General features: G+C 32.5%; 1 long non-coding RNA gene across 1 annotated transcript; it reads left to right on the forward strand.

Annotated features, from left to right (window-relative positions):
• The first annotated feature begins 2,242 nt into the window (after nt 1-2,242).
• On the forward strand, nt 2,243-4,766 carry LOC115885041. Its single transcript, XR_004050671.1, has 4 exons — nt 2,243-3,633; nt 3,752-3,832; nt 4,499-4,606; nt 4,658-4,766. It is a non-coding gene; the product is annotated as an uncharacterized LOC115885041 (long non-coding RNA).
• Nucleotides 4,767-7,197: the final 2,431 nt, after the last annotated feature.

A 7,197-nucleotide genomic window follows, 5' to 3' on the forward strand; every position in this document is an offset into this window, starting at 1 on the left:
TTATTTTAATTTTATTAATTGTGTAATTATCTCATCAAGCAGGCCGAAATCGACAAAATATCAAGAGACAACTTTTTAATTGGCATTAAACTGCTTACACTATTTCGCTAACAAGAGAAAAAGAGTCAGTGGCGTACTTGCTTTTTTTAGAAAATATTCCAGTGATAACCCATATGCACGTCCGTGGTCAATATATCGACACTTTTTTAGCTTTAAAATATGTCGCATTTATAGTAACTTTTACCTTCAAAATGTCATTCGAAACGCTAAAAGTACTTGGAAGAAAATTATAATAAATCGAAAAAATATTGAGACTAACACCATGGTAGCTACAAAACAAAGCAGAATCAGACCTATATTGATATGAAAAATAAATCTTATTTTTACGTGACGAATCTCCCGACGAGAGATGGCATATGTTTTTAAACACAGGTATATGCTATATTAATATAGGTTTATTCACGCTATTCGACGAGGAGTATTAATGTAGTCAAAGGATTAGATTCTGATCCTTAACTGCTAGAGCTCCAATTTAAAATTGTTTTCAAAAGATAAACCCATACAGCACATCAAATCACATTTACGATGTGTTTACAATATTAGATGTAGACACAGGGTGACACAATTCCCCCGATGTAAATATGCTTCGTTTACACATTGCAGTTCAACACGTATGCACAAAGGTTAAACGTCCGCCTCACAATGTAGCCACAGTATAGCATTTACGTATACACAAAGTAAGGGATACACAGTATGCCGTAGGATACACAGTGCTTGTGTAATACGTTTAAACTCTGTTTACACATTGCAGTTGTGACTACCGCGTCTATACTAAATGTGCTAGATAAAACTACTTCTTATGAACGAATTTAGGAAATAATACAAGTTTTGATGCCTAAATTTTCGTTCTTTTTAAGAAATATTTATTCAATGATACCAATTATATCTTTTTAGAAAGAAAATTAGGAAAGCAAAACTTTGTATTTTCCAAAAGTATCTCGATCGTAAGTTCAAGAGAAGTGCCTTAAAATTGTTCCATTTTTGTTTTGTATTAAATGTACCATTTTTCTTCCATAAAATGGATTAAGTGGTTAAAAAATAAAATTCTTATATTTCTTTATATCATGAAACGCAATAGCGCAAATAACACAATAATAATTATTTACACCACAGAAACCAGAAGTAAGAAAACACTGTAAAAGAACAGAATTTGTATCAAAATGTATTAAAAATAAGTACCTAGTATAACAACATACTAAAATAGTAAACACTGGTATATCGCCACGATTTGGTGGACCTCGTTTAGTCATTTTTTTCTCCTCTTTTCCCTCCAAGCAGTTGGTTTTGGTTAGAATACTCATTCAACGAGCACTCTGTTGGACTTTGTTGTATTTTATTTCCAGATTAACAATCTCACCCTTAAATTTTATATGAAACTGTTTATTGAATATTAAACATATCTGTGTATATTGATCCATCAATAACTTACCGAATATCAGTGTAAGAAGTTCTTTGAAGTGTTTAAATCTTTCTTTCTCTGGTCCATTTAGATTTTTATTATTTCCAAATTAAAAAAAAATATATTGCAGAGCTAACCTCTTTATCATTATACGAGAATATTTGGAGTTTTCATTCATTGGAGTCAAAATTTGGTAAATTGGGTATCGAGTAAGGGAAGAGTCGCTGCTATAATATTAATAATACTCTTAGGAAGGTGTAACAAGGTAATTAAAAACTTGTGCTTACCCTAAAATCTCTTTTAAACTACACACAAACAGAACATTTATATAGAGCTTCCGAATGATAAAACAATAATGGCTGCTAACACATACCACTCCTAGAAAGGAGAAAGGAGAGAGGACACATAAGATACACTTGGTCGGTGTATCTACAGCTTTGTTCGGGTTCTTGTTATTACCGATTCTGAACCATCCTAGAACTGTGATGCGTATGCGCAGAAGGAAATATGAAGACATTATTTCATTTGCGCATGCGCTGCAGAGTTCTAGGACGGTTCAGAATCGGTAATAACAAGAACTCGAAAAAAGCTTACGTTGAGGATATCCACGCGTGCGCACACCTTCATTTCATGCTAGAATGTAGACACAACAGTACACTATTACAAAGTGTCTATATAGATATTTATATTATGTGTATACGTCACATTTTTACAAGGTGTGTACTATAAGCACAACTATGATACGAAATATCACACATACATCCCAAGTAGCACGAAATATTGGCTGCTCATTGTTTCTATATTGGCTCAATATTGATTCATTTTCGTTCGCACATCAATGTTGTGCCAATGTTGGGTCAATATTGTATTTTATTCAGTACATCTAATCTTGGTAAACAATATTGTACCCATATTAGTTTCTTAGTTTTCGCCAATATTGAAAATAATCAATGTCGGCCCATGATTGGCATTAACAATATTTTATTGTGACATTGGCCCAATATGCCTTTTATATTGATGTTTTGGATATTGGCATTTACATAATTAACTAAATTGGAACAATATTGAAATGCATTCTGTTTAGAATAAAATCGCTACCTATAGTAGATATCGATACCTGGGTTGATACTTTGACATGTGGCTTGCATCCCTACTATCTCATGATTTTCATAAAAGTTTGCTTTTAAAATTCTTGCTCGATTCCTAAAGCATCTAGCGCCAAGGATCGATCGGGTATTTCGCGTGTAATCTATAAATAAAAAAAAACTTACACCAAAGACTAACCAAGGCGATTTGGCGTATTTTAATTTATTTTAAATAAATAAAGAAATAAATAAAAACAGCTGAAAAAAAAATAAAAAAAAGCTCTGCCTCTGCCGGGGCTCGAACCATCACCCGTCGCTCCCGAATCGGCAGCCTCAACCACGGAGCTACACGCTGCTTTAGAAACCAGACTCTATTGAAGCATTACTTTCTTCTGCCGTTCCAATACGCATGCGCCGGCGCCGGGTGATGCTTTGGAATCGCCGCGCGCCGGGCCGCGTTCCGGTACCTAGATCAGTGTTGCCAGATGTAACATAATTATCCAATTATTATAACAAAATTTTCCCAAAAAAAATCTGTACCATAATCGATAGTTGAAACATAATTTGGTAACCTGTTACAATTAATGTTTTATCAACCATGAAATATATTTTTATGAGAAATAATTTAACTTTAAGGTAGTTAATGCAAAATAACTCAAGTGGTTTTAAAGTTTAAAAAAAATGTTAAGGTATAAAGCAGTAAATATCCGCGGCAAATCAAGTAATTCCGATTTTAAAATGCGGGAAGAGAAACCAGACCCCAAAATATAAAACTGACTGAGAAAATACGTTTAATAGCTGGTTGAAACCTATTAAAATTAAGTTAAACCGACAAAAAATAGAATCCAAATTTATTGCTATCATTATATTTTTTAGAGAATTCCCTCAGCCAAATATATCGCTTGTAACATAATTTTATAATAAATTCGATACTTTGATCTACATTGATCCATAATTTCATATCCGACACCTGGCAACGCTGACCTAGACGCTTTTACTGACGAGTTGACATGACATAAAAAGCTGTTGCTGTGACAGTGAAAGATTTCTTTTGTAAGCAAATTGTGTTTTTATCGTGATCAAATCAAAGTAAGTACTGTTGATGTTAGTTGAGTAAGTATGTCGAATAAACCTATTCCAATGCTTAACAATTAACACGTATAATACAAGAAATATGTGCTATAGCTATAAGCTGTATTGTTTGTAGGTTCACGGGTACCTAGGTTTACAACTTACAACCACAGAAAATTTTACTGAATCCAGCTTGAAGAATATTTCTTTAGTAAAAGTAAGTACCTAATATATTTTTTTTTCCTGTAACACACAATAGTAGTTTTGAAGCAATGTGTAATCGAGAGTATAATTTATTAGATTGTTAGGGCGCTTTGTTAATAAATATTTTTAGATTCGGTATTGCTACTTAGGTAAATAAACAGACATTTTTTAGGTAAATGTCGGGAAAGGCAAAAAAATACAGGTTTGTTAAAAGTTTTCTTGCAAATAAAGATGAGTCTGACGGTGACAGTCCTACGAAACGCCTGGAAAGCCAGGAGAGCATTATACTTCTATCAGACGATAATACAAGTTCTATTAATGAAGTTAACACACAACTTACTAATATTGTTAATAATAGTGATAGCTGTCTTAGTTTTGTTTTTGAAGAGTCGGGGGACTTGGGGGCAAGCAATACACAGACTGTAGAGTTAAATTACGATTCCATATCAAATGTGTTAGAAAATCATAATCAGAATTCACTTGCAGATAATTTAAAATGTTGGGCTCTTACACACAATGTAAACCATAAACAACTAGTTGCACCACTGAATAAAACGCTCCTACTTCTAAGTTTCTGCCACTTTGCATAAACCATATTATGAGCATATCATCTCATCATATTAGAAAATAAGGCAAAACACAAAAAGGATAACCCAAAAAACTTTATATTATTTTATAGATGCAGTGAAAGTACATTTTCCAGACGCAACTGATCTGGACATTACGCGATGTATTGGTATTTCACTAGCGACAGCCGGAGACCGGGATGGGGGAAGAATATTTAGAGGTTTGTGTCCTTATAAATTTAATTTTATGTGTTAACTGAAGTATTTTTTAGCTAAAAATAATACCAGCCATGAAGATAATATGTAGGCTTATTTTATTACTTAGTTAATATTTTTGTAAGATAAATTGTTTTCTTCAATACATTAAAGTTTCCATACACACATGGGTATTTTGTTTTATGTTTTCCCTAAATTTGAAATAAAATTAAGGACAAAAACTAGTGGTATTATGATTACCAATGTTGGCGTAATATTACATTTTTAATGGGGGCAATATTTTAGTAACTTGTTGGACCAATATTTAAAAACAATGTTGGGCCAATATATCAAAAAGTGACGAATTATTATTGGCCCGATATTAAAAACTAGCTTGGCCCAATATATATTCTACATTGGATCAATCTTGGAACAATATTGTTGTGCTACTTGGGATATGACTTATACATTGTATGTCTCATATACCGACGTCAGATTTTATCATATTAATAATTATTTGTTACGTTACAAAAAACTCTTTAGAATCTTGAGTGCATACGGTATACAACTAGTAAACACTGTATCACACAATTCTATCAATAAAAAATTTATTAAAATAAAAATAGTTTGGGCACCTAGGTCGACTCAGCATTAAATGAGTACTTGGGATTCACAATCCTGAGGTAATATAGGCGGTTGAAGCGTAGTGCTAGCCACATTACCTTCCTTGTATACCGAACGGCTCTAGTATCGCAAGCTGTACCTTGCTACTCCCAAGGCGTTAAACGCTATATACGGGAGCTATTATTATTATTATATAATTCTAAATAAGGTACTGAAGTTTTTTTTATTTGCTGAATATTGTGTTGTAGTAAACTAATACTAATACTTTATAGAGGGTGTCTAGAAATTATTCTAAATAATTAATTACTAGCTTCAAACAGCAATAATTTATTTAATTTACTTATAACACCTTATATGATTTGCATTCATGAAATGCGCAATTTAATTATTTATCAAATTTTATTTAAGGTGCTTAAAGAGAGACTCAATAAAATAAACTGATTTGGTTTAAATGAGATCTCACAACTTTTTATAGGGGAGCAATTGTGTTGCGAGACTTGGCTTTTTTTACATTCTATATGATTTTGATGGGATCAACATTTTCTTTTCCCTCGTATTACCAATTGATAGATGGAAACTTTCATTGAAGAATGTTGCACTACAGTTCAGCAGCCATACAGGACACCATGGTTCAAACAATATAAATCCTTGACAAAGCAATAAATAACCACCATGTGTCGACTCAGATCAAACCATTGCTTATCCCCGTCACATCTCTATAAATCGGAATTAACAGAGATAATTTGTGTCAGTGTGGAGAGGTTGCTGATGTCTTTCATTTGATAATTGCTTGTCCACATAATTATAATCACCAAAAAATCTTATATTCCTATTTCGACCATGAGATAGAGCAAAAACCGATTTCCCTGCATGACATCCTTTTTAAATTCAACAAGACAGAACACATAAAACAAGTCGCTTTGTTTTTGAATGTTAGTAATTTAAAACTTTAAATATTTACTAATAACAAGCCTAACATTAACTTTATAATCAAGAAAAAAAATTAGCCGCAAATTTGAAATGTCATAATCACATTTTCTTGAAATGCACAGTAATTATTGGGACTTAGAGCTGCTTAGTACTCGTAGAATGCATGCATAACTGAGGGTTGCAGAGTTTAAAGCAACCTGCTTAATAGCCTCAATAATTGTTAGTCGTTAAGAAAGATAAATCGATGAAAGTTCATAAAACGTGACCACCCAAAAAAAAAAAAGAAAAACATGAAAGTACTTTGCTAGATTGGTCCTGGCAGCCTAGGCAACGCAACTCTCTCCTGAAAAGGAGAGTTTCAGAGAAAGAAGAAGAAGAATTTAAAAATAGATACTAAAAATTCGAATAATTTAACTACATATTGCTTAAAAACTTATCAAAATCGGCCAGCTAGAACAAAATATGTATATTATACTTTAAAATAGTGAGTGTAGATAAAAAAAAAATATAGTATGTTTAGTATTTCATCTTCCTTAACATATTTTTTTTATTAATTCAATTTCTTTGTTCGCAAGAAAATATATTATCAAGATTTATAGACCAAAGCTTCATCAAGCAAAGAAAAGAACAAGATTTTGCTCGACATTAATACTCAAAAGAAACGTCTTGACTCGGTCAAGCGCACCTTCAAATGTGGAATTCCGATGACTTTTTTCCTCGCATGAGATATGTATGTGAGAAAATTTCGTTCTTCGCATCGTCTTGCCGGTCGGTCCCAGATTCACCGATTATTCGAGATTTTTTGTGCCACGCATCGGCCACTAACAATAATAAATTCCATTTGTAATCCGCGGATGTGGAACGGGCCAATAAATTTGTAGACTGCACCGAAAATCGAACCGATAAAACGATAGAGAAAAAACACTTGCTTCCCAAACGCAATTTCATCTTATCAAAACGATGCTATTGACACTCTGACTGACAATACTACAATAATTATATTTGAAAATAAATACCGTGTACAAACATAAAATAAAATATTATAATTATCCATTATAAAATT

The sequence above is a fragment of the Sitophilus oryzae genome, unplaced genomic scaffold (genome assembly GCF_002938485.1).
Source record: "Sitophilus oryzae breed Bouriz unplaced genomic scaffold, Soryzae_2.0 scaffold_359_pilon_pilon, whole genome shotgun sequence".
NCBI lineage: Eukaryota > Metazoa > Arthropoda > Insecta > Coleoptera > Curculionidae > Sitophilus > Sitophilus oryzae.